Consider the following 27,943-nt stretch of genomic DNA (forward strand, 5'->3'; position numbering starts at 1 on the left):
GGGAGGGAGGAAGAGAGGAAGGAAGGACAGACAAGAGAGATGGAGAGGGGAAGAGGAGAGGAGACGAGATGAGACAAGATGAGACGTGACAAAAAATGGCATGGAGTCCAGTGTGTATTGGCCAGTGACTCCTGATCATGTGGCCTGCCTGGAATGTCTTTTTTTTTTTTTTGTATTTTATTTATTTTTCTGGAATGTCTTTGATATACCCAGTGTCACACCACTGAAGAAAACTAATTTCCCCTCTTCCAACAGCTATGAATCGGAAACAGGCTCTTGGTTTCATGTCTACTTCCCCTTCTCCATACTGGGACTGTCTGGCACGAGCTTTTGTAGGTCTTGTGCATGCTGTCCCAGTCCCTGAGTTCATACCTGCATCAGCCTGGGTTGTGTCTGGGAACCACGGTTTCCCTGGGGTCATGCACCACCTCTGGTTCTTACAATCTTCCCGATTCCTCTTCTGCCTAGATGCCAGGAGAGGGTGTAATAAAGACAACCACTTAGAGCTGAGGCTCTCACTCTCTCTGCACATTGTTCAGATGTGGGGCTCTGTGTTAACTACCATCTAATGCAAGAAGCCACTTCTCTGAGGAGGCTTGAGCAATGCCCTGATCTATGAGCACAGCAATATGGCATTGGGAATCCCATTATTATGCTCCTTTAGCCAAGTAACAGTGGTAGCTTTTCGCCCAGGGTCCAGGGTCTATCTAGTCACTTCTGTAATTCTTGCTTCTCTAGCCACACCTGCATTCAGTTCCCTGTGCGTCGTTCTGCTCCCAGACGCACCTTCTCTTCCGAATCTGTTGTAAGAGAAAATCTGACAATTCACTGAACACAAAGTCAAACATCTATATGTTTGATTGTGAACACACAGATACATATAATACAAGCATGAATGTATTCCATATGTTTCCTGGAGGAATATGGCTCTACCAGAACAAGAGGGCATCCAATATTAATCACACACACATGGATTTTGCATAACAGTCTGCCCATGGCTTTGATTTCTGAGAGAAATTAACATTTTAGTCTATGTAAATAATCTTTGCCATTGAAAGAAACAGAAGGGAAATTATTTTTTCCCCCTGCAACAGAATTTGCCTCCTTCTGGTTTGTGAATGCCAGTTAAGGTCAAGGGAAAAATTCTTCTATAGCCTTGCAATAGTCACCTTGGCTCGACATTGGTTAAAATCTGGATCAGCTAACAGCTGTGCTCTGGCGACCTAAGTCTCACTGTGTAGGGGAATGAGCCAGCCTTTCTGAAAGAGGCTGCCGTATCGCTTTCCCGTTCATTTTCAGTGATGTACACAGAGCACTGGCAGGGAGCTGTTGCTACAGCAGGTGGTTCTTTCCTGTCAATCCCCAGGAATGATGGAGCTGCTGAGCCTTTATTTGATATTCCGGAGGCTTTCATGCACCATTATGTGATCACATTGCCTTTTACATGTGTTAACATGTGCAGTGCGCTGTCAGATGTGAACACTGGCTTGAATCTGCTCCCACCGTCTGCTATATGGTAGAACAAAAAAGATCTTGGTGATTCTCAGGAACTACTCTAGTGTGGCCTGATAACTCCTACTATGGTCTTCAGAAGAGTTGGAAAACCCGAGGGATCTGTCTTTCCTGTCACTCTTTACCTAGGAAACTGACTTCCAAACAAAATTGATACCACTCCCTTCCTAGACCCCATGGATACATATATATCATCCCAGGAAACATAACTTCAGAAGTAGAGGAGCTTTGGGTTGTTGCTTTTTTACTGTGTGAACATCTATGACAGCTATTTGGTTAGAGGTCTTTTGATGTGTGATCACGACACTAGTTAATATTGCCAGGAGAACTGCATCATCCGACTTCAGCTTACTTGTGGAGCCCCACAAAGTGGCTCAGTCCTAGCCCGAGAGAAGCTTTGGGAAGTGGGCAAATGGGGGATCCTGCTACCTGGTTCAGAAGCACTCCAGTTTGCTAAGTGTCTGATCAATGTTAGTTCCTGACACTCTGCCCTTCCTCATCGCCCTCATCTGAACATGAAGCTATCAGTCCAAATTACATTAACAACACATTCAAAGACAAGAGTCTAAGACAGATGAGCATCCAATTAGGGAATACTCTGGGGTTGCGATAAAGAATGAGAGAAGATTATTGGGGCTGGCATAGAAAGATTCCTAAGGCACACTGAACACTGTAAGTGGAAAAAGAGCAAATCACAGAACTCCAACTGAAAAGCCGGTCCTCTTTATTTATTCACTTATTTTAGGCAGATCAATGTAGAAATGTAAATGGAGACTTGCCATATGTTCATGGGTAAACAACTATAAATGTATGTGTGTAACATACCTCTCCACTCTTAGAGTTAGTTGTGAAAGTGCACTTATACATTGTACTGCTGTAGTATGAATTGTTCTTCAGTGACTGAGGTCCATTGAGGGCCGAATCTTCTCTTTATCCCGGGTTCTCTGCTTTCTACAATGAGAAAGCCCTATATGAATGTCTTAGTCGGGGTTTCTATTGCTGTGATGAAACACCTTGACCAAAGCAACTTGAGGAGAAAAGGGTTATTTGGCCTCCACCTCCATGTCACTGTTCATCACAGAGGAAGTCAGGACAGGAACTCAAACAGAGCAAAACCAGTGATACAGAGGCCATGGAGGGGAGCTGTTTACTGGCTTGCTCATCAAGGCTTGCTCAGCCTACTTTCTTATAGAACCCAGGACCACCAGCTCACAGGTGGTCCCACCCACAATGAGCTGGGCCCTCTCGAATCAATCACTAATTAAGAAAATGTCCCACAGGCTTGCCTACAGCATGATCTTACGGAGGCATTTCCTCTATTAAGACTCCCTCCTCTCTGATGATTCTAGCTTGTGTCAAGTTGACAGAAAACTAATCAGGACAGTGTGTAACTTGGAAATTTAAAAAAAAAAAAACAACTAAGTTTATTCATTTACTTCTTCAGGACTCATGGGACAGAGAGATGGCTCAGTGGTTAAGAGGATTTGAAAAATCTCAGCAAATGCTTTAGTAGAGTTAGTTAGCTTTCCACAATGCCTTTTTCCTGGTATTCATTCCTCCCATTTCCCCTTTTAATGAAATATTGCAAGCTGAAAATGTGCTTTCCTAACCTTTCTTGTAGCTCCACAAAGCCAGTTAACATAGCTAATGAGACAAGAATGGATAGGCCGGGAGAAAGAGGTGGTGGTACCTTTTGTCCTTGCGTTGAAAGGGTAAGATACCTGGATCCACAGCAGCCAGTTTGCCATTGAGAAGTGTCAAGGCTAAGGGAACCACAGAGGCCAGGCCACATGTTGTTCAGCTACTAAACAAATACCAGCAGCTGCCTGCCTCCAGAATTCTTAACGTTATTAAGAAATATAAATCTCTGTTAGTTTAAGCTACTGTTGAGTATTTTGTTGCTAACGGCTCTGTTCATTCCCAACTAACATAAATGCTTACTGTGTGCCGGGAAAAGTCAAGGTAGAGATGTTCATTTTACAAGAAAGAGGGAAAATCAGAAGCAGCACAAAAGGACCAAGATTACAGAAGAAGATGACGTTCAAAATATAAATAAGAATAGGTACAAAATGAGGGTTTCATGATTTCTTCAGTCCCCATCTCAGGGAGGAGGAGGGGCATGTGATCCAAGTCATAAAAACAAGAGGGCTATTGAGCCAATTAAATAAGATATAATTTATGGAAGTGGTTTATAAATAGAATAACAGTATACACATCTAAGGGCTAGTGAGGGGGTCATATGTGATTAGGTTGAACCATATATGGATAGTAGCTAAAATTTCATATTCTCTCATACTTACTGGAATTTAAAATCTTGGTACCCTACATGCAAAGATACGGATCTCCAGAAAATTATGTCATTTCTTTACACTTCAGTTTCCTAATATATAATTGGTACCACAATAGTGATTATTTCCATGGGACTTTGGTAAGATTTAAATAAAAAAAAAAAAACTAGAGGGTGTTGTATAGTGTACTAGAGGGCCCTGTCATTGTTATATCAGATGACCTCAATGGTATCTGAAGGCATTTGTGTGTCAGAATGTATGCTCACTACCTCCCCATTGCTCAAGGAAAGACCCATAATAATTCTGTCTGGCTTAAAGAATCCAGAGAACCACTGCTATTAAAAGAAAAGTAGCACTCACCTAAGGAAGGACAGACTTCTGGTCTTCCAGAAGGGTAGCGACAACAAACAAGTGAGATACCCAGGGAATCAGAAGGCTGGAGGCATTCTCTCAAAGAGATAGGGTGTCACCCCAGGGGAAACACATAGACGATAACAACACCCCAGTGCAGTGCAGGAAGCATCCCAAAACCATCAAGAGATTAATTGTCAGACAAGAAGGATGGGCAGGCAGGGTGGGGGGATGCGGAATTCCATGAGGCCAGAGAGATATGAGAGGGGGAAATGATTCAAGAATGTTCAGGCAGAAAGGGGAAGCCACACTTTCCCAGCAGAGCAAAGGGCTATCCCAGGGAAGGGGAAGAAGGCATGTATTTCGAATTATGAAAACAAGAAGCCCTTGGGCACATCGGGCATGGCCTGGGCACGGAGACCATGAGGGGGACCAAAGCAAAGGGACTGTGAAAGGTGTGCCGGTGAAGAGGAGGCACCCAGGCCCAGCAGACTCTGAATGTGGAGGCTTCAGACAGATGCAGAGGCAATGTCTAGAGGAAGAAAAGGGTCATGCAGGTAGCAAGTGAGCCCAGTGGTCGGGGCCACATGAGGACATGAGTCGGCAAGTACCAGGCAGAACGCCACGGCTGAGCAAGTTAGGAAGCAGAGCTCAGCCCAGCCAGTGGGGCTTGTGGTAGGGAGTCCTATGGGTGATTATGGCGAAGACCCTCTGCTAGGTTTTGTCAGTATGAACAACAGACTGTTAGGCCAGTTAGAACTCAAGAAATCCACAAACTCGTGACCGGGGGCTTAGTTCAGTAATAAGGCACTGGCCTAAGCAAACCCAAGGTCCTGGGTTAGGTCCCCAGCTCCAATAAAAAAGGAAGGGAGGGTGAGAAAGAAAGAGAGATATGGGCCGTGCACAGACAGATGGCAAATCCTCTTCCGTTCTGCTGGAACCCACCATCACCTCCACTCACGCAAGTTCAGACGCTCATGTCTTCTGTGTTATAAGATCTTCAGGGGGAGAAAACCCAAGACACTACGTTTCCGGGAGGTAAAAGGGAAGGGCGATCTGATCTTAGGAGCCAAGGACACTGCTTCAGAAGGCTGTTGAGAGATGGTAGCCATGGGCTCTACAGATGGAGAAGCTGGAGAGAAGGAGGTCTGTTCAGAGAGGTTTGACCCATTTTGATCAAAGGATGGGCTTGCCTTCAGGTGGCCTTCAGTAGTTCAAGCTCCTAAATGTTAAGGCAGCCTCCCCTTCATGCTTAGCTCTTAAGCACAGCAAGGTCCGGATCAACTAGCAGCTCTCAAGGTCATGTTCAGATGTCTAAGGTGCAGAACTCCATGATACAGATACAAGGAGCAGCTCAAAGCACAGGCTTTATTCGGCTGGGCTGAGGCAGGGGCTTGCACCAACGGACTGGGGGCAGGCTGGCTTCAGATGGTCTTTAAAGATCAATGAGCCCTTGGAGAATCAAGAAGGGTGCTAGAAAAGAACCACCAAGACCTAATCCTAATTAGAGAATAGCTTTATGCTTGCCTGAAAACCACACAGTCTAGGCTAAGATTTACCAGGCTTCCTAGCCGGGAATTTCAATGGCATTCTTTCAACCCAACCCAGCACTTCCCAGGCATGCTCGGTGCCACCAGGCTGTGCTGACAGTCTCCTTCATGAAGCTCCTGCTTTCTGACTCCCACAGCACTTTCCATCTTCCCGTGTTCTTGCTAAGACTCACTGTGGCATGTGGCAGTAGAGTGGAGGACAGAGAATCAGCCTGCTAAGGACTGAAAAAATGCCGGGCGGTGGTGGTGCACATCTTTAATCCCAGCACTCTGGAGGCAAAGGCAGGTGGATCTCTGTGAGTTTGAGGCCAGCCTGGTCTACAGAATGAGTTCCAGGACAGAGAAACCCTGTCTCAAAATAAAAAGAAAGAAAGAGAGACAGAGGAGAGAGAGAGAGAGAGAGAGAGAGAGAGAGAGAGAGACAAAGAGACAAAGAGACAGAGAGAGACACAGAGACAGAAAGAAAGAAAGAAAGAAAGAAAGAAAGAAAGAAAGAAAGAAAGAAAGAAGAAAGAGAGAGAGAACAAAAGAAAGAAAGAAAAGAAAGAAAGAAAGAAAGAAAGAAAGAAAGAAAGAAAGAAAGAAAGAAAGAAAGAGAGAGAGAAAGAAGAAAAAGAAAGAATGATTATGTGAGCAAAATACAAGAGGAAATAGCTCAGTGACACTTGTGAACTCTCTCTCTCTCTCTCTCTCTCTTTCTCTCTCTCTGTGTGTGTGTGTGTGTGTGTGTGTGTAGTGTATGCATGCCCTTCTGCACACACACATGCAGGGGTGCCCTCCTCCACCTGTCTCACCTGAGGTCTTGAGAAAGGCTTTCTCACAGAACCAGGGCTTGATGGTTCTTTCCAGTAGGCTGGCTCGGCAGTGATCTCCTAGGACCCTCCCGTCTCTTGTCTCCTCCTTCACTGCCCCACCCCAGTGTTGTGGTTATGGGCACACGTGGATGACCAGCCTCAGCTTCTTATGTGGAAGCTGGGGATCTGAACTCGGGTCCTCATGTTCGAATGGCAAATGTTCTTCCTCACCCGCATCTCCAGCCCCATATCATGGTGAAATTTAACAACAGAGGGGAGGTGAAAGGAGGCGGAAACTTGGAGAAAGTCGAGGAGTCCTCAGAAGGAAAGACTGGGAGGGTAAGGCAAGCTGGGGACAAAGGAAGCCAAATGACTAAAGAGGGGCCCAGCTGGTGCCGCTGGTGGAAGAGCCTCGTGCTGTTTGCCTGCTGGTTCTGTAAGCGCTAAACAAACTTGCGTAGCTCACAAAGTCTTGGGCGGGGGGCTTACGTTTGAAAATGGTGTGCATTGGGGCGAGGTGGGGGGAGGGGTGCTCAGACACAGAGTTCGCTCTCCATTCACAATAGGGTAGAACATGTAAAGCCTCCGTTCCTGCCTGTTGCCGTGTGACCCCAAACAACTCACACTGCTCTTCTAAGCCTTAGTTTCTTTGTGTGCAAAATGGGGTTGAATTGCCTGCTTGGGGGGGGGGGGGGACTTGTGGAGGATGAAAATGAGCCAAGAGCAGAATTCCTTGGTTTAAACTACAAGCAAGTCGGGCGCTTGTTATCATCTTGTTTCTTAACAATTAGGTAAAGACAAACAGCACGGCCAGGTCAGACGAAAGCTATAGCTCTGGGTCTCCTATGTACACAGACAGTCTGAGTCTTACTGCGACCATTCACTTACAATGCTGAAATGCTTGTACGAATTAAGCCGCAATGCAAATATACAGTAAATGAATGCTTCACACAGCTCCAGCCGTACCCCGGGTCGGAAGAGATCTTGTGTTCGCTAACCCACCCACCCCCACTGTCCCCACCAAACACTCTCCACCCGCCCTAATTATGACACTGAACTGTCAGTATCTTTTCCCGCTATATTTGAGGTAAAAGTAACAAGGTCTCCTATTAAAATGTTACTGTCATCTGGAAGGCAAAAACCTATCAAGTTTTTATCAACTGTTAACACCTCGGATATCATGAGTTTCACAGATTAGCTACTTAGTGAGCTGCAAGCCAAGCAAATAGCTGCACCTGACGTGAGCTCATCATCGCTCATACCCTGAGGAGGGGCCCCAGAAGAGTCCCATCTGTGGGAAAGGAGCAGAGGGGAAAAATAAAGCCAGATGTTGCTGAGTTGAGGCCTGAATACAGAGGAATCCCCTTGGGAAGCTGTAGTGGAGTTCCTGGGGGTACCAGAACTATGCACAGAATGGGTCTCAGAAAGAGGGGGAGACTGAGAAGAAACACAGCAATCAGCCTGGCTTTACGAAGGTTGTTGTACGAGATAAGTTGGGAGACAACGGTGGAGTCTGAGAGTCAGCCAAGCTCGCGGCCAAGGATCTGTCCAAAAGTTGGGTCACGTGGTTTGAGTGTTCAAGGGTGCCTCCCCTTGAACCAAGACTGACAGAAGATACAGAACTTCCATAGCATGGATCCAACACATCCTCAGCTTCTAAAGGTAGACCTCCAAGATGCGTGTGTTCAGTTAATTCTGAAACTCCGAAAGGCCTTTACTCCGAGTGGAAGTAAAGGGAGAAACAGGTTGGGAGCTCAGTAGAAGAAATGCTCACATCTGCATGGTGTGTGAGCACATCTGTGCTCGCGTCATCGCTACGTCTCCCAGTGCTGGTCCCTTTTCCAGAGACATAACACACACGGGAAACACAGGCTATTCAGAGTGTGTCTTCTTTAACCGAGAGTGCTGCTTTTTCTTTTCCCCGAGGCAAGTAACTATTAAACTGGTCCATGGGTGAGAACATGATCAATAAATAGAGGGCCAAATGGACTCTCAGAACGAGGACCAATATGTGCGGTGAGGAGGTCATGACAATTGGAGCTGCTTGGACAATGAGCTCCTATAGACCCTGAGTCTCTGACTGACCTTCAGTCTGGAGGACTTTCTAAGGCGCAGCCGCCAGCAGCCAAAACTTCTGTTGGGCTGAGCACATAGAGGAGGTCCGTGGGAAGTCTTGTCGGGTGTGTTCCTTTCCTGGAAGTTAATCTCGTAGAAGAAGGGGAAAGCCAGAGCCCTGCCAAAAAGTCCCCCCTGGCTTCTCTCCCATCACAGTACCTGAACAAATCCATCACAGGCTTTTTCTTCTCTAGCTTGTCGCAAAGCAAAGAGCGGCGTTTCAAAGGACGTGTTTACCTCCTAGCAATGTCTGCCTCTCATACCAGCTCATAAAACCCGACCAGACAATGAAGCTGATGGCCCTCCGGTGGGCATGGCTGAGGTGCTGCTCTACACTGTGAACGACAAGCATTCAAATGAAAGTGCTTGGAGACAGAGAGAGCTAAAATGTAACAATAACAACAAGAAAGGGGAAAGCTACGACGTCTTTAATTGACATACCAGAGGGGTAGATCTGAGAGAACATATGGTGTACAAGTAACGAACTGGACACAGCTTCAGGGAAAAATCTGGACCTTGGTTTCCGAGAAGCTCTTCCTTAATACTTACCAACATCTGGACCACATCCATCCTGCCATGGACTGTCCCTGGGAAATGTCACCAAACAAATCAACTGTTCTGCTCCTCATTTCAAACACTTTCATTTTTACGGTGGATGGGAAATCTGCGGCAATCGCTGCTAGAGCCATTTTATGTTTATGATTTTGAAAAATCAGCAGGTAGACAGACTATAAGCTGCTAAGGAAAATCCCAGAGCTTTCCATTTGTATGCCCTCTTTGGTTTTCTGAGGTCCGACTCAGGCCCAAGAAGGGTAGAACACAGTCAAACCAACACCCACTGATTTCATCAGACTCCAGAGAGGCACAATTTAAGAGAAATTAAACATCACCCATAGATTTCTTATCCCCTCTGTCTTTCATGACAACCCGGCAGGCTCTTTTTTCCATTCTTCAAACTCCATGAATGGAAAAGAAAAAGTTGATAGTTGTGTTAATCACCCAAATAGACTTTCAAACTTAGCATGTCTATGGGTTATGGCCCCTTGCCAACCCAAACAAGCATCTACTAAAAGTTCAAGGTGAACTTTTTTTCTTCAACTTTGCCATAGAACTTTCACAGTTAGTCTTGGATTCGGAAAATGAAGCTCGCTTTTCCCATCCTTAAAATTAAAAATATTGGGGTAGGCAAACTTTCAGCTGCCTTTCCTGAATAAATTCTATAAGGTTAAGTACAGTTATATACACCTATCTATATTATTCATATCCAAAGATAATGACATATACATACGCACACAACAGATATACAACAAAATCTAAAAGTAGAAATATACTTTCATGCACGTATGTGTACACATACCGATGGAAAAGGAGCGTGCTGACCTGCCAGTATCATTCTAAGGCACAGATGTATGGTCCCATGCATCTGACATGAATCTTTGCCTCTGGGGCTTTTTCTTTGGGTTTAAAAGAGAAGTTAAGACTTGGAATCATGGGTGGAAAATGGGTTTTGACTTGCTTGCCAAATCTTATCCCTTGCCAGGATCATTATGTTGAAAAACATTGGTGAAGCTGCGCCTGGGCTCCGCATAAAAGAGTGCTTATATTTATAATGAGTATTTATATATGGGGAGCATTTATGATGGGTAATTAAAATAAGTCATAACATAAGACAGATCATACATGATATTTCTGCTGCCCTCAATCAGTCTATTAAACACTGAATCAGTGGCTCCCAACCTTCCTAATGCTGTGACCCTTTAATACAGTTCCTCATGTTGTGGTGACCCCCCTCAACCATAAAATTATTTTGTTGCTACTTTATAACTGTAATTTTGCTACTGTTATGAACCATAATGTGAATATTTTTGGAGACAGAGGTTTGCCAAAGGGGTTGTGACCCACAGGTTGAGAACCACTGTCTAAATCCTCTTCCATTTGTGAGAAGAGCTACCACAGAGACAAAGGTTGGTGTAGTGTATCCACTGGGGTTTCACCACCAAAGAAAGAGCATCCAAAAACATGGAATTTGTCTAGGGCCAGAACTCAAACCTCAGCATTGTGGGTCTAGATCTATTAACTGCACACACTACCCACACCTCAAGTCCCACAAAATGAAACATCCATTCCATACCCAGCAAATCAGCCAGGAAGAGCCCCCACAGTAAAGAAGGAATCTCCCATCTCTCAGTATTTCAACAGAATAAATTCAATTATGAAACGGCTTGTCTCAATAACTGAAAAGGTAAGAAACAAAACAGGTAGAGAAAAGCAGGGATGAGTAGCAGCAGAAAGGGATAACTGTCCTTCCCTTGAAAGGGCACAGGAAGAGAGGGTGGTGAGCCTCCACTTCAGAAGCTGTCTGGCAAGGGTGGACACTATTGATGACGGAGAAGCCGAGGCGAGCTTGAACCCTGAAAGGGAAAGCTAGAATTGCCTGCTTCTCCCCGATCCCAACATAATTTCCAATCTTTTGCAAGTGGTAGAAAGGAAGCCCCAGAAAAATTCTCATTGATCAAACACACTCAAAAGGCGTTTGCAGAGAAAGGCCAGGAAACCTAGCCACAGTTATGAGAAATGGCAGGCAGAGATGAAGCAATACATTGCCAGATAAGCAGACAGGCATAGGACCCCAGACCATGAGTTCAAACATTGCATCTAAATCCTCCAGGTAGACCTATTTTTTTTTCTGCTTAATCCATAACTTCTTCCTAGTAGTACATTATTCCTCCCTCTTAATGGAGAAGGCAAGGGTCCTTTCCTTCCATCTGAGATTCTTGCCTCTAGATTCAGGGTCAAGGGGCACCAATTGTTACAGAAAAGTCTTGATGGAAATTCAGAGCCAAAGTAAAGAGACATTCTCCATTCCTGATCCCTCCAACCCTCATATGAAAGCTTAAGACACAAAGAGAAAAGAAAAATTGGCAGAGAGGATAGCCCAGGAACATTAGCTCTCTTCAGAGACTCATAAGTTAAATGAAAATGTCTTTAAAGTGGTAGATTGGAGATAATTCTGAAGCTATGAGATCTTTGACTCAGTATCAGACAGTGTTTTAATAAGACAATGATTCTCAATGCCTGGTCCCAGCTATCTGTATCCTAACTACTTTGAGACTTCGGTTAAAGATTTAAACCCAGAAGAGCTATCAAGTCTAGACATAGAATTTGAATACAGAATTTTGAATAGTGTCTCTAAGACATGTTATGAATGAGGTGCTTAGTATCAACTAGAAGCTCAGGATGTAGCTATTGGCATTCCTTCTCCTAAATTAGAGATAGTCCTTCATGATCCATGCTATCTACAGCGGTCAAGCATTTGCTGCTGCTTGATGATTCATGAGAAGCCCTATCCATTGCCCAGTCTGTTCTTGGAAATCTGTTCCACCTCTAGACTGTGTATTACCAGTGCTTTCCTTTATCCCTCCCCATGGGGAGAAGTCTGGAGGTGATGGTTTGCCTCCCCTCATCACTGCAGTCCTTCCTCACTCCCCTTCTCTCTGCCTCACACAGGCATCCACAGGAGAGCCCCTTCCTGAGATGAGGATCTGGGCTGTCAGCTTCTCTTGCCTCTTATGTCCCTCTCCAGTGGCAGAGGAAGTGGCCGGAGTAGGCACACCTGCCCAAGCTGTGGGTCAGGGAAGCTTGCCCATCCCAGGTGGTAAGGGCCTTGTCTTCTCTGGGGTTGACTGAGGCTGAAGAGCCCTGAGGGTTTCTCCTGTTTTACAGCTGATCTTGGGAGCAAATGTCCTTCCCACAGAAGCTGCTTTCACTCCCCAGACTTGCAGGTTCCCCCTTCCTCTGGGAAAGTACTGGGGTGCAGCATTTTTATTTGTGTCTAGGATAACGGTGTTTCTTTTCTTTTAAACAATCAACAGAGGCCACCTTCCTGGGGATAGAAGATGAAAAGATGGTGAGATTACCTGCCAGGACCATTTAGGCTTTAATGATTTTCACGTGAACGCTTCTAGAACTGCCATACAGCAACCAAGCCATAGGATACTGTTCTAATAAAATTAAAATTACTAAAATAAACTGCCAGGCATCTGGAAAGCATGGGAAAACACAGCGTATTATGTAAACTGACATCCAAATATTGTACACCTACATGGTCTTTGAATTACAACAAAGGCATTGTGCTTTTTTCCCCCTACATTTTAATTTTCTTGTAAGTAATTTTTAATCACTAGCTAGCTAAATCGCATTCAGCATCAATTTTCTTTATGCTGTCCAGTGGGTTATAGTTTCCTTGCATCCAATTCTCAAATTCACATTTAAATATATTCTATATGAAGATAGAAAACAAGGGGGAAATCAACTTGTTACAGATATGCAAATAAAGCATTGCCCTCCCCCTCCTGTTCTGGCTATCCTAGGATGCATCAAAAACAGACTTAACGTAGGATTAAAGCTCTAAAGATGCACATTTTGTGATTCTATGAGCACCAAGCTCTGCATATAACTTTAAACAAAAAAAAAAAAACACCAAACACCAAATGACATTCAGTTTGATCATGAATATTGATAATATTATATTTATTTTAAATATAATGTATTCATCGGTACTCAACCAAAAGTAAAATTAAACTCATCAGGATCAGAATAACTGTTTGGTTTTGCAAAAGTCAAGGACCCTTGTTGGGTGGCTTAATGACTTCTTGTTTGTGTTCTGTTTGCATAAATTATCCATCAAGTGCAGTCATCACTCCGGATGCAGCCTGGTACTTGCGGAGGAATGAGAGCCACATCAGGATACTCATTAAAGGGAGATGCGCTTGGAATGGAGTTCATTCCCTGCCTGGCAAGGACCTGCCATCTCCATCCTTCCCTTTGCACCGATTCCATTTGGAGTTGGAACTGGACTCCGGGACCCAGATTTTTGAGGAGTAATGGATGCAATCAAACAATAGAGGTTGTAACAGTCAGCCACTGCCCCCGTAGCCAAATGTAATAAAGAAAGAGGGAAAATACAGTTGAATGGGTTTTGAGGCAATCAGATGAGTCTCTGAGAATGCAGGTGCTGGGTAATGTTCTCTCTGTTCATCCAGCTATATATGCTCCACCGCCCCCCCCCCCACACACACGCACGCACACACAAATCCCCTTTTCAATATCTACACATTCTTTCTACCTCATAGTGTTTCTCCCCAATAAACTGGGTATGGATCAGACCCAAGTCATGCTGTGTGTAATACTAATTAAGTAAGACAGCAAAAATAATGGCCTCCTTGTTTCCCACAGCACGATCATTGTGTTCCAGTCCGGACACATCCTGCCTCTATTCTAGTAATTGTGTTACTTAACTCAGGAAAACCTCTGAGAATGTTGTTGTTGTCTAGAAAAAGATAGTGCAAAATGAAGTCGCAGTGCATGGAAGAAGCTATGGGCTAGAGGGAAGAGTAACTTCCCAGCAGAGTGATAAGCTGTTACGTCTCTGAGCAGTGCAGAGCTGAGCATATGTTATATTGGAATAAAAAGCGCAGGTGAATTCAAGGGAAGGAAGAAAACACATCACTTCTCGCGGCAATCTTGAGCAAAATTGCCTGGGTGCCTGGAGACAGTTTGGTTGGTTCACAGGCCTTCGGTTCTGAAGTAAGACGTTGAAGAGCATTATCAAAAGACGATCGTCAGTAGGAACTGGCCTTGGCTAAAGCTGCCCTCAAGGCTGAGACACTATTACCAGCAGCTTAAGCTTGTCACAAATGTTACGTGCAAGACAGCACAGTCCTGCCAGATCCACCCAGCCGGGGCCCACAGTCACACTCTAACTGGCTCAGCTGGCTGGGACTGGACCCCAGTGCTCTACGCTGATACCCTAACCAGCTGAGATGTGATGTGCTTAGTAATAAAGTACACCCTCAGGCCGAGCCATACCTCATAATCTGACCTTCCGGAGAGATTCAAGTACATGAAGGGGACACCAGGCACAGCGGTGACAGGAAACAGCTGTGTTCCATTTACACAAAGGACAGGAAAAGAGGGAAGGGAGCTGAAATCAAGGCAGGCAGGTGTGGCGGGGATTAAGACAGAACTAAGAACGATGACATTGTTAAGCAGGGGCAGCAGAGTTAGGACTTTCAGGCACCGGGCGTTAGTATACACATCAATGGCTTATACAGCAAGCAGCCTGCGCACATATTTTTTCATAAAATGGAATCTTGAACAACGTGAAAGTAGCATTTTGGTAGACCCCAAGTGGTCAAAGTCAGCAATTTTATATGGTTCAACCTAATTTGACGTCTGCCTCCACTCAGAATCTTGAACGGCACGTTGTCCTAGCTTCATTTCTGTCGCTGTGATCAAACAGCCTGACCAAAAGCAACTGCAGGGGAAGAGAGGGGGAGGGGAAGCTGGTATTCAGTTTACAATCCCATGTTATGGCCTATCACAGCAGGGAAGTCATGGTGGAGCTGCCTGTTTCGTCTAGCTTTCTCGTCTCCTATACAGTACACACACACACACACACACACACACACACACACACACACACACACACAAAGGTAGAGACCTGCCAGCCCAGGGAATGGTGTCACCCACAATGGGCTGAGTGTTCTTATATCAGCTATCAAGGCAGCCCCCTCATAGACATACCCATAGGCCAGCCTTACCTAAACAACCCCTCATTCAGCCTCTCTCTACAAGTTGTGACAAGTTAACATTTAAAACTAAGCACCACACACCTAGAGCATATCAGGCCATTAATAAATAATTGTAGCATAATTGGGTAAATAAATTAATTTTCAAGTATTTGAAAGGAAAATATTTGACTGAATGACCAAGACCTTCCCACTTGGGCACAGGGCATAGATTTCCTTTTTACATCTCTACTTTTTTATGCAAGAGGTCACCTTCTAGTCCCTCTTTCAAGTTATGCTCTCCGGTGTCATAGACATTAGTCATTTATAGGCACTGTTAGAAATTATCCCTGGTGTTCTTTTAGGTCACCAGCAATCATGGTCAGTGACAACTCTGTGGCCCATATCCTTTTCTAAATTTTTTGGATGATAATAGAAAAAAATTAATAAATAGAAGAGAAGCCAGTGGTTGTTTAGAGTCTGTTTTCTGGTTTATAAGTATTCAAGAAAAAAATGCCCATCTTCACTGAAGATGCTTGCCTATGTTTTGTGCTTCCAGCTTCTAGAGACATAAGGTACTTCCTCAGCATCACAACACACACCAACTGTATCCTTCCACTTGTACAACCCTTGCAATGATCCTTAATTTTTTCCCTTATAGTCTCACACTCTGTATCCAGTCTATCACCAAATCTTGAAGCCCCGCCTGCAGTCCAAATCAGCCACTACCCACCATATCTCTCTATGTGCATACAGACACCTAGTCAGAGCTACCACTCTCTCCTGATTACCCAAAGAACCACTGACTGGTCTCCCTGATTTTGCTTTGCTCCCTACATCTAATGCTCCATGGAACATAAAGTTTATCAGCTTCAAAGGCTTCTATTATCTCCTGTTTCCCTCAAAGGAAAAGCCCAAGTCCCAACTGTAGCTCTGAAGACCTGCCCTGTATCTTCCCACTACCCCTACCTACCTTCCTGAATTAAACTGCTATTCTTCTGCTAGCACCAGCCACATCAGCCTCCCCAAACTTCCCCTCCAGTCTGGCCTTCTTGGTAAAGTCTGTCCTTGTCACCCTGCCAACAATGAAACCCACCCATCATGGGCTATTTGTTTCTCGTCTCTCTGCTGGATTATATTCCCCTAGCCTTTGTGTGATTTAAAAACAGCTCTTCTTGCAAATGCAGACTTTACTCAGGGACTCTTCTTAACAAGTAGAATGTGCAGAAATGACTACTGTCATAGAAAGGGGTGTGGATTTCTCCTTGTTCTTAGAAGCCAGCATGGGAAGAACAATTGGGGCATCCTACAAAAGCATCCTCCAGTCCCAGCAAGCCATCTGAGCACAGACTCAGTCAATAGTTTTTCTCAATCTCATGACAGAATCTGAACCACACACACCCAGCTAAGCTAGTCTCTGACTTATGACCCACAGAAGCTGTGAACAAATATGTTATTATTTTAAGCTTGTCCATTTGGGGGAGATTGGTTATACAGCAATAGATAACTACCACAGCCCCGTTGCCACCTGGACATGTCCTGAATCTTACTCATCTATCCTATTGGTTGTCTCCTCCAAGGACCAAATTCTGTGAGTGTTGCTTGCTCTGCACCTGGGGTCCCGGGAGTAGGGGGTGAATAGACGCAGAACCAAGCAACACAGGCTCTAGGAGGTTGTAAGCAATCTCGTTTATTAAACAAAGGACTGAGGTATTTATGTGTGTGCTTTTTGGCAGGCTCTGCTTCCAGCTGCTGTGGTGTTTCCTGGTTGGCTCTAGGTCATATGTCAACAGTGGTCATCTTGAGGGTCCAGTTTCAGGGTCTTCTGGGTCAGGATACTACTGCGCATGTCAGAGCTCTTTGTTAGCTTAAGGCATGGCCCATTGCTTTAGGCCTTATCTGCCTCATGTGAAGGCAGGGATGCTTATTTATTTTGTTCATTTCTGTGTTCCCCAACTCTAATGCACTTAAATAAATCATTCTTCTGTTTTAAATAGTGAATGAAGCGAGTATCCAAGATTCACACATATTAGTAGATCAGCAAAAGTGCACCATTCACACAAACACATTTCGAAATCTAGCAAAAAATACCTGTGACTTGGGTTCAGGTTGTAGGCACAGTAATAACCCTTGTCACACAGCAGTCACCTGCTGTTGTGACAGTGGTACTAAGTTAGTGACCACAAGAATGACCCTGTTTTCCTACTGAAGGCTAAAGATGTGCTCTCATGGAAAACCACATCAACTGGTCGATTACTTACAAGCTATTGGGTTTTCAGACAGGCAAACAACAAAACCACTTCCTTCATCATCCTGGCATCTTGGTTGAGGAAGTCTAGAAGGAGGACTCATCCTCTTTGGCTCTAAAAAGCCTTTAGATTATTCTACTGTACAACCAAGACTGAGAATCTCCTGGCCGGATGGTAAATAACTACAGTTGATAATTGGATCCATCGTCTGGTCATGCTCGAAGCATTTTGTAGGAACGCAGCCCCTCTGAAGTCCCCCTTCCTCATTCATTCAAGTTGTTGCGTGCTGTGATCAATCTTGAAAGAGTACAAAGCTTGGCAGAACTCAGGACCTGGGAAAGGAGATGAGACTCTTACGCAAGGAGACATCGAACCCACAAAGACCAGTCAATATCCAGCCTCAGCCCTGCTTTTCCCACCATCCAAACCCGAGGCTTACTCCACACAGACACACCAGACTGAGGATAGATTTGGCATGCATCACCAAAGAGACACAGGCCAGACAGCAGCTGATCACAAAAGAGCACTGAGGTCCCCTGTGGAGAACACACATAAGGGAACGGAGAAGAGTTCCAAGGAAACCTCAAGGAACAGCAGAATTCATGGACTTGCTGAGGAAGAAGAGCCTGCTGTGACATCTAAATATAGATTCTTCGTACAGCAGCACAAAGTCCTTTAGACAAAGGCACAGCTTCCCCCAGGAGAAGGGCTGATGGAGCCTATGGTCTATAATGTGAACTGTTGCCTTGCTTACTCAGATCTATACATTTGGCATTCGGCAATCATAAGTTTTATCTGAACAAGGGAAACTTCTATCCTAATAGCTGATAGTTTAGTTCATCCTTGGTGTACAAAAAAGAGCACACAGCTAGGACTCTGCCACCCTGGAGCTTCAGTTCTGGTCTCCTCCTAACTGTTCTGGAGTGGGGGGAATTATCTCAATTGTGTAAGCGTCTCTGCTTCCTCTGACCAGTACTTCAGAATAAATTCTCTCTGAAGTTAGTTATTCTTTTTCAGCTCTAATACTCTATGTGTAAAAGGGGGGAGCCCATTACTAATAGTTCTCTGGGAACTGGAAAGCACTGGGTGTAGTAGAGGTTGTAAGCGGGCTTCCTTGGTGAGAGAGGCAAACGGCAGGCATATGCTGATTTTTCGGAGTAGTAGCTGACAGCATTATTCTTCATTTGGAAAGTATTTCAATACCAATTGGATGAGTTAGAACAAATATCCTCAGGCATTCTTGCAATACCAGGGAGCTGTCAGAGGCAGAGATTAGATCCAGGAGTTCATTTGGGTTACACAACGCCCTAGGCTTCCAGGCAACTGACAACATGGAGTACTGGCCCTCCCACTTGGTTGTTCAACACTCATCCCTGGCTCATGGGAGGTGTCTAAAGGCACCAACGGTACCGCGAAACAGCTCTCTCCACCTTCGGGCGTGGTGTGGGCCGAGACATATAATTGATGCTCCAGCAGGTGGTGAGCTGACGGACGTGGGAGGTTGGAACTCCTTGTTCCCTCTGCCAATTAATTCCTAAGAAACATTCTAAAGAGAGATTTCCAGTCTTCTCTCTGCTCCTTCTAGTGGGGAGAGAAGACTGAGGATTTAGAAAAACAAGGAGAAAATGACAACAGAAACAGTTGTTCATTTCTGCCACGCTTGGGAGAAAGGTTTGTCGAGCTTGCTCGGCACCCCGATATGTAGACCAGATCGTGACTGGTTATAGGGATGCTCTGTATACTGTAGACGTGTGGCGGCAGCATTCTGATCTCTACCTATGAGATGCCAGCTGTACATCCTTGCAAGGTCCAATGACCGCTGCCATGACCTCTGAGGCTGAGTGTGATAGCATATGCTTGTCACAACACTCAGGGGGCCGAGGCAGGTGGACTGGGGGTTCAGAGACAGTCTTGGCTACAAAAGGGAGACCCTTTCTCAAAAGAGAGAATCATTCTGCTAAAGAACACGCACACACACACACACACACACACACACACACACACACACACACACACACACAGGGCCCAGACAAACCAGACTGGCTGTAAACATTATTATTCACAATCCTCATTAACGTTTTAGCCAGTGCTCTCCATGGGAATTGATGCTGTGATGTTGTTTATGCAATGAAAAATTAAATAGTAAATAGCAGAATTTCTCCCAACACCACCACCTCACTCACTCAGGAATCCCACACACAGGCAATGAAAATACCACCCGTGTTCAGGTAAGCCTCAAAGTCACCTCATCACATGGCAAGCCTGGAATCCTTATGGTCCCCACTTCTGGGTATCATTCCAGCCATTCTGCCTTGTCTTTCCTCGTGTGGACCCCAAGAGTAGCTTGTATGTAGAAGAAACTCCTTAAGATGGAGAGGAAAAGAGTAGCAATCAGGATTCATGATAAGAGATTCCTCTCATTCACCAGTTTCAGGATTTTCAACACATCCCCTCAGGCCTTCCAAAGATATCAGCTTTGCTTTGCCTAAAGCCTCCCTGTGAAGCCTGAGCACAAGTCATGTGGCTTCTATGGAACAACAGACAATGGCTAGGATTCACATCCTCCTGTGTCTTGTGGGTATCAGCCAGCACTATGAGCACACCGCGTGAACGGTGCAGGAACACTCCTAAAGTCATCTGAGGAATTCTTCTTTCCATTCATTTCTAACTGGACTAAAGTTACCTTTGCCTGATATGCAAACACGGGAAAGACCTCCAAGCAATTTCTTCATGAAACGTCGTCCAACAAACATCAACAAACAGCTAGTGTAAAGCCCCTGGGAGGGCTAAGGTTAAGTCCGTGAACAAAGCAGGCCAGGATGACCACCTCCGAAGGGCTCACTTTTTTAATGACAGAGGAGTAGGTGTGAGTACACAATGAGCAAACAGAAAGACATGATGGAGAAATAAATTACAGCGTTCTGGAAGCCAATAGATGCTGTGGAGGAAAAGCAAGCAAAGGATACCCAATCCTGTGTGTGTGTGTGTGTGTGTGTGTGTGTGTGTGTGTGTGTGTGTGTGTAAGAGGGCAAGGACAACTGTAGCTTGGCATAAGCATCGTAGTTGAGAGGTGAGATTTTGGTTGGTTTGGTTTGGTTTTTTGTTTGTTTGGTTGTTTGGTTGGTTGGGTTTTCAAGACACAGTTTCTCTGTGTAGCAGCTCTGGCTGTCCAAGTTGACCTCGAACTCCCTGAGATCCACCTGCCTCTGCCTCCCGAGTGCTGGGATTGAAAGTGTGCCCCACCACGCCTGGCCAAGAAGTGAGATTTAGGCAGAGATGCTGAGTGAGTTGTCTCTGAGCACCCTGGGAAAGGGCAATCCAGACATGGAGCATCCAACCAAGCTGTAGTATTCAAACACCAACAAGCATCAACCATGTTGACTGGAGCAGAGGGAGAGAGGACAGGAAATGGAGTTGGATGTCCTGAAGGGAAGAGCTGAAGCAGCCAGCAAGGGTGGAAGAAACTACTCCATGCTAGCTGGAGTGCAATCACTGGGGATACAAATCAGCTCTTGGGTCCCTGCCATAACCCAGCAGCCACCAGAGGGATATGTGCAACCATCACTGGATTCCAGGAAAGCTTGACTGAATTCCAAGACAGTGGACTAGATTATAGGCAATGAAGGAGGCAGTGGTCTCTGTCCTCTTCTGTCTAAAAGATTGTTCAGGCATCTCAGGTACTCCCTAGGCAACTCATCTACTACCTCCAGTCCCCAAATGGTAAAGTGTCCTGTACCTGCGACACTTGGGGGTTCACTAAGAAAGGCCGATCTTCACCTCAGATGGCCTCATCTTCTCTCTGCATATCAGACTTTAGATGTTCAGTCTGATTAAAAATAAAATCCAGCCGGCCCTCACTCAACAGCAAGAGACCCAGAGCCAACAGGAGCCAGGCAAGGGTTTGGGGCTGTGGCTTCCATCCTGGGTGCAGTGATCTCAACCTTGCCTCTTCCTTCCCCAGCTCTTTGTAGAGATGTCAATATGAGAACACACAGTTGGCTCTGTGCCTGAGGGAGAGGCAGGATAAAGCAGTGGGGGATGTGCCTCTCCCAATAAAAATTAATGGAACAAAGCACCCCTGTGTGCTGCATGAGTTTTATCTCCCAGGGAGTGTACTTTCCATCCTTCTCTCACCAAGCCCTCCTTCTGGGCTCTCCTGTCCCCTGGGTGTCTTTGGCATAGGTTAAAGAATCATCATTAAAGGCATAGGACCCACAGAAGAAACCACATGGAAATGAGTTGCATACCCCCCAAAACATATAAGCACATATAAACACATGATAGTCATGCACACATGTGCAAATATATGTGCACTTTCCTGTTGTTTTTAAATAAATGAGATCATTAGCAATAACCAGAGGGAAAGAGTTACATCATGAAGGTGGAAAACAAGAATTATACAGAATGATATGGGGAAACCTACTAAAGGTTTATAAAAAGTCAAGAGGCTCTGGTTTTCTTTTTGTAGTGTGTGTGTGTGTGTGTGTGTGTGTGTGTGTGTGTGTGTGTGTATGTGTGTGTGTGTGTATGTGTGTGTGTTAGAAAATTCATAGCCCTGTGCTTTTGTGCTGAACATCACATCTCACACACACTCCATTCTTCAGAGTCAAGTGTTGTGCTGGATTTTTCTACACGATCAACTTGGTTGCTCTGGGAATGACATTTCCCAGAATTCCCTTCCCCTTACAGCTCTGATTTAGAGGATGCCAAAAAATGACGCGCATGCGATCTAAGAGGCAAAACTGAAGCCGGCAGACAATATGGTCTAAAGTGACAGTCGACAGCAGAGATACCAGCCAGATCTAGCTTGTCATGAATCTCCTCTCACCTCCTGACCCCAGATGCTTCCTGTAAATACACAGAGATGGAAGCCACTAACAGGTAGCAGCATGGAGCCTACCTACAACAGGTAATGTGTGGACCAGAAAAGATACAATCTCCACACAATCAGAAAACTCTAGATACCAACAACCTGTAAACGAAGAGCAGGGTGAAGGAGGTACCAGCGCAGGGCCTGAGAGATTGATGACAAGGACAAGGAACCCAGCAGGAGATGGCAGTAAGAGGTGGGAGGGGTCAGCATAGGCATACCCTGTGGGGGAGGGGTATTAGAGAGTAGACTGGTAGTATTAGCAACTGAGAACCCATCCCAGTGCTTGCCACACCAGCCCCCATGCAGGACCTTGAGAAAAGGCCCAAACAGATGTATAGGAATGCCAATCTGACCCTCTGCCCTGCCCCCAAGAGATGGGCAATTCAAGCCACTTTCAGACTGTTGCTATTACCCAGAAATCTGGACAGTCACATAAGTACAACATCATACTCCTAGGTCATGAAGCAGCGCTGGATAGAATACCACATAGACGTTAAGCACAACAATTATGAAGACTCCGTAGCAATTTAATATGAGAAGTTATCATAAAAATATGTACTTACCTGTAAGTACAAATATTCTCCTGTCTTCGTGGGGATAAACATTGTAAAATTCTCAAATTAGCAGCATCCTAATATAGGAGCTGGAAGAATATGATTGATTTTTGCCCTCTACTTTTAATATTTTCTCTCCTCTAATACACTGCTTTTACTATCACATAGAACAGTTGAATTAGTTGCTTATGTGTTGCTGTAATAAAATACATGAAAGCAGCAAATTAAATGGGAAGGGATTCAGTCTTGCTCATGGGTTTTGGGAGATCACAGCTCACCATAGCAAGGAAAACACACAGCAAGAACCACTGGAGGCTACAGCAGCAGGATCAAGGAGCAGGCAGCTGGTTCCATCAGGTCCCTAGTTAGGAAGCAGAGAGCAAGTGAGGCCAGCCCTATAACCTTCAAAGCCCATCCCTATAGCCTTACATCTGCCAGTGACGCTCCATGTCCAAACAGTTCACAACCTCCACAAATAGTGCCAACACCTAAGGACCAAGTGTTCAAATACATGAGCTATATGGGGGACATGCCACAGTGTAACCAAAACAAGAGTGAAGAGGGAAAGTGACCAGGGTTAGTCTAGATCCCTCCAACAGTGTTTGTCCCAAGTGAATGTGAGCAGTAGACCTTCTGATGAACCCACTGGGAATAAACATACATACAGAATACACAACACACACAACATAGAGTGTACACAACATATACATAATCCACCACACAACACCCGGTATGTACAACACATATAACACCCTACACAAAGCACATATCCCAAGGAGACTTTTTTTTTCCTCATGTGCAGTCCACATGGCCATCAACGGAAGTGTGTATTTGCTCCTCCGAATCCTTGATGGACTGAGAGAGCAGGGGATCTCTCTCCTCTTTGCCTTTATGGAAAAACTGGAGTGTGATCTCCAAGATACTTACGCCTTAAACCAAATGGGAACCCTAAGCCAGTTTCCACTCCACAGACCTGATTTACTTGAGACGACGGTTGTAAATGTGCCAATGGTCAGACACATGGTACGAAGCCCAAGGACTACTTCCAGACAAGCCGTGACCTGGGTGAGAAAGCCCAGTGCTTACCCACCCTCACAGGCGAACTTCTTGTTTCTCTTGTGCAAAGTGGCTCGGCTGTTTCCAGTGCTAGAAGGAGGTGTGCTCACACATGTGAAGCTAACCCATAATGGTTGTCTCTCATTTACGATGCTAGTATTAGGCTTACTGAAGTCTTCCAGCATTGGATATTAGGCACGGTACATTGCATGTCTATAAATCAAATTAACATACACTGTCAGTGCGCGGCTGAGCAGCTGTATTCTTTGTGTTAAATTTCATAGTTAAAATGAAACACTTTTCCATTACCAGGCTGCAGCTCCACTGGGTGACTGCAATGGTTACCTGCCAGAATTGAGTTCTGTAATGCCAGCCCTGTCTCAATGTGGCACATGCAAACTGGATTTATAACGTGACTTAGGAGTTGCTAATTGCCACCAGAATAAAACACTGAGGTTGATTCAGATCTTTGAACCAAATGTTTGTGAAAGCTGAGCACACACAGTTAGGTGCCCGCCTGGTTTAGATGGCCAGAGAGAATTCTGTGAAGGTCAAGGTTAAAGTTCAGGTGGGTGGTTAATTTCGGGACTCATAGTTAGATATCCTTCACTCTCTTATACCAGTCAGTCATCCACACTAACCTGTGCTGAGTGCCCACGGTGTATGTTATAGACCTTCTCTACACTGGTTTTTTGTTGTTGTTGCTGCTGCTGCTGCTGCTGTTTTTTGTTTTGTTTTTAAGCCAATTAAGGAAATAGCTAAGTTGGTAAAGCATTTGCTGTGCAAACATGAAAACCTGGGTTCGAATCTCCACTATCTGGGCAGAATCTAGGCATGGCAGCACATATCTGTAATTGCAGATAGGGGGTAGAGAATGGAGACAGGAGGATCCAGCAAGATCCCTGGCCGCCCTAGCCAGATCAGTAAGCTCCGGTACCAGTGAGATACCCTGTCTCAAAAACTAAGGTGGAGCGAGCCAGTGGGCTGGCTCAGTGGGTAAATGTACTTGCCAGGCATGCCTGGCAACCTGAGTTTGATCTCTGGAACCCATGTAAAAGTGGGAAGGGAGAATCAACTCCCTAGGGCTATTTTCTGACTTTGATATTGTATCTGCTCATGTGCATATACAACACACAATAAACAAGCAAGCAAACAAACAAATAAAAAAAAGTGAATAAATACAACCTAATTAAAAAACAGCATGGAAAACAACTAAGAAAATAAACATATGTTCACCTCTTGCCACCATATACACATGCACACACATGCACATCTTTGCATACATCGACACATGTGCAACAAAACACATAAACATACATATACCACACAATAATAAAATAAATTGAAAGCCATAAAAGGTTTTAGCCCCATGACACATAGAGGGAAATTGAGATTCAGGGAGGCAGAGGATTTAGGATGCACTAATAAACACCTCAGTCAGGATGCAGACCAGGATGTAACTGAATCCAAGGCCTCCATCCCCTCCTTTCCTGTGCGCTGCAGCTGGATGGTGTGTGCAGATTAGTCACTGCTGGAAAGAGCAGACGCACTCAGCACCTACTCCGCTGGTGAGGGGTCAACACTGACATCTCCCTGAAGACTACACTTACGTCATGATTACTCTTAGCACTCGACACCTCCCCTTCCGACCCAGGTGCTCTGTTCCTATTGGTCCTGTCACCTGGGGTATGTTGGTGTGTGAGGCCCCAGGAAGCAAGCAACAAAGCTTCCACCCTAAGATCCCACTACCCAGATGGCAAGGTGCCCCTTGCCTCTCACAGCCAAGCACCTACTTGCACATTCCCCTCAACTCTTGGTATTTCACCTTTAGAGGGGGTTCCTTGGCCCATGGGCACAGCCCCCAAGTCCACCCATACCAGTGAGAATGGGCTTTAATCTGTCTTCCAACAGGGCCCTGACAGCTACACCCTCTGCACTCACAGCACCTTGCATCTATTTCCCACATGTGTGGGGTTCTCTGCTTTTAGTCAGTGTGACACAAAGACAGAAAAGCAGGGTGATGAGTCCTGTTCGTGCCCAGTCTCAGGGCTGAGAACTGACCCTCGCGAGGGCAGGTGCACACTGCTGTTTCTAGGGCTGAGTGCTGTAAACCTCTCAACATGTCAAGTGTGTGCAGCCTCAGAAAATTGCCCTGGTTCAGGAAGCCCAAGATTAGATGGTTCTAGAAAAAGTCTTCACCCAAATGTTTAGTGGTCCACAAGATAGAAGAATTACACGTTTTGGACTCTGTGGTGGTTTGAAAGAAAATGGCCCCCATAGGAGGTGGCACTATTAGGAGGTGTGGCCTTTTTGAAGGAGGTGTGGCCGAGTTGGAGAAGTATGTCACTGTGGGGGTGGGCTTTGAGATCTCCTATGCTTAAGCCATGCCCAATGTCACAGGTGTTTCCTGTTGCCTGTGGATCAAGATGTAGATCCCTCAGCTCCTTCTCTGGCACCATGTCTACCTGTCCGCCGCCATATCCTGCCATGATGATGATAATTGACTAAACCTCTGAAACTGTAAGCCACTCTCAATTAAACGTTTTCCTTTATAAGACTTGCTAAGCTAGGTGGTGGTGGAACATGCCTTTAATCCCAGCACTCGGGAGGCAGAGCCAGGCAGATCTCTGTGAGTTTGAGGCCAGCCTGGGCTACAGAGTGAGTTCCAGGAAAGGTGCAAAGCTACACAGAGAAACCCTGTCTCAAAAAAAAAAAAAAAAAAAAAAAAAAAAAACAAAAAAAAAAACAAAACAAAGATTGCTGTGGTCATGGTGTCTCTCCACAGCAATGGAAACCCTAACTAACATAGGCTCACTATGCTTTGTTCTGCCATGGAGCCATTTTGCCTATGGCCGGGGACAATATCTGCCGCATTGCTTATAAGGAAATAACAAAACAGAGGTTAGCTCGGGGAACCAATGGGTTTACTGGACTTACCTTCATAGCATGCATGGCTGAGGGGCTGGTACAGGAACACAGGCAACCCAATGGCAGCAGCACTGGAGGCTCTTCACCTCACGGGGTGAAGCTTCCCTACAGCTGCATGGATGGAGTCCCTCTCCAATTAACCTCTCAGGGTGAATGCGCCAGCACCTCCCAGCACAAGCAGTTAGGACAGAATTGCATGGAAAAGCCTTGCAAGAGCAGCAGGAACCTGAGGTGTGGGGCCAATGGCCCTCCCTCCCTATTCCTTCTATGTGTAGCACGAATTGTTAGAAGGTCTTACTAATAAAAACAAACCCAGGGCCAGGTATTGGGGTGAATGCTGGAAGATCAGAGAAGCAGAACAAGCCACCTCACCTTGCCAGTTCCTCAGCTGATCGTGTTTCCTCAGACTGGAAGCCTCCGAGTCCTCATCCATAACGAATCTCAGGTGAACTGCTGCTAAAAGCCTAAAAGTTTAACCAGGCTCTAGTGCCTGGTCCTCATGCACTAGACCATTATATACCTTTCTGCTTTTTGCCATCACTTCCTGGGATTAAAGGCATGTGTCACCATGCCTGGCTGTTTCCAGTGTGGCTTTGAACTTACAGAGATCTGGATGGATCTCTGCCCCAGAATGCTAGGATTAAAGGCGTGTGTGCCACCATTTTCTGGCCTCTATGTCTATCTAGCAGCTGTTCTGTTCTCTGATCCCAGATAAGTTTATTAAGGTTCACAATATATTGGGGGACACAATCTCATCTATGTGGGAATACCAACAGTCAACAAAGCCCATCAGGATGGTCTCTTGAAAATAGACACAGCTAATCTAAGGAAGATGGCAGCTATGTTGATCAGAGGGTAGGACTCTACAACAGTGGGCAATATATGTTGAGACAAGCACAGGTTTTGAAGGTTGACTACTTAGGAGCTCCACCTCTTTGGGGAGCATGATGGAAGATGCCGGTGTAAGTTGTATCCCAGCAGAAAGTGCACAAGCTATGGAATCTGAGCTGTCTGGGGCCTGCCACTTCATAACTGTGTGATTGTAGGCAGGTCACTTCAACCCAGCCATTGCTCTCAGGAACTGTAGGCAATGCAGAGCGACAG

The 27,943-nt window shown here is 45.4% G+C and overlaps 1 long non-coding RNA gene across 1 annotated transcript; it reads right to left on the reverse strand.

Annotated features, from left to right (window-relative positions):
- Positions 1-16,853: 16,853 nt before the first annotated feature.
- LOC143268363 (uncharacterized) lies at positions 16,854-19,811 on the reverse strand. Its single transcript, XR_013044219.1, has 2 exons — positions 19,674-19,811; positions 16,854-17,760 (listed from the first exon to the last, which is right to left on the reverse strand). It is a non-coding gene; the product is annotated as an uncharacterized LOC143268363 (long non-coding RNA).
- Positions 19,812-27,943: the final 8,132 nt, after the last annotated feature.

The sequence above is a fragment of the Peromyscus maniculatus genome, chromosome 13, assembly GCF_049852395.1.
Source record: "Peromyscus maniculatus bairdii isolate BWxNUB_F1_BW_parent chromosome 13, HU_Pman_BW_mat_3.1, whole genome shotgun sequence".
Classification (NCBI taxonomy): domain Eukaryota; kingdom Metazoa; phylum Chordata; class Mammalia; order Rodentia; family Cricetidae; genus Peromyscus; species Peromyscus maniculatus.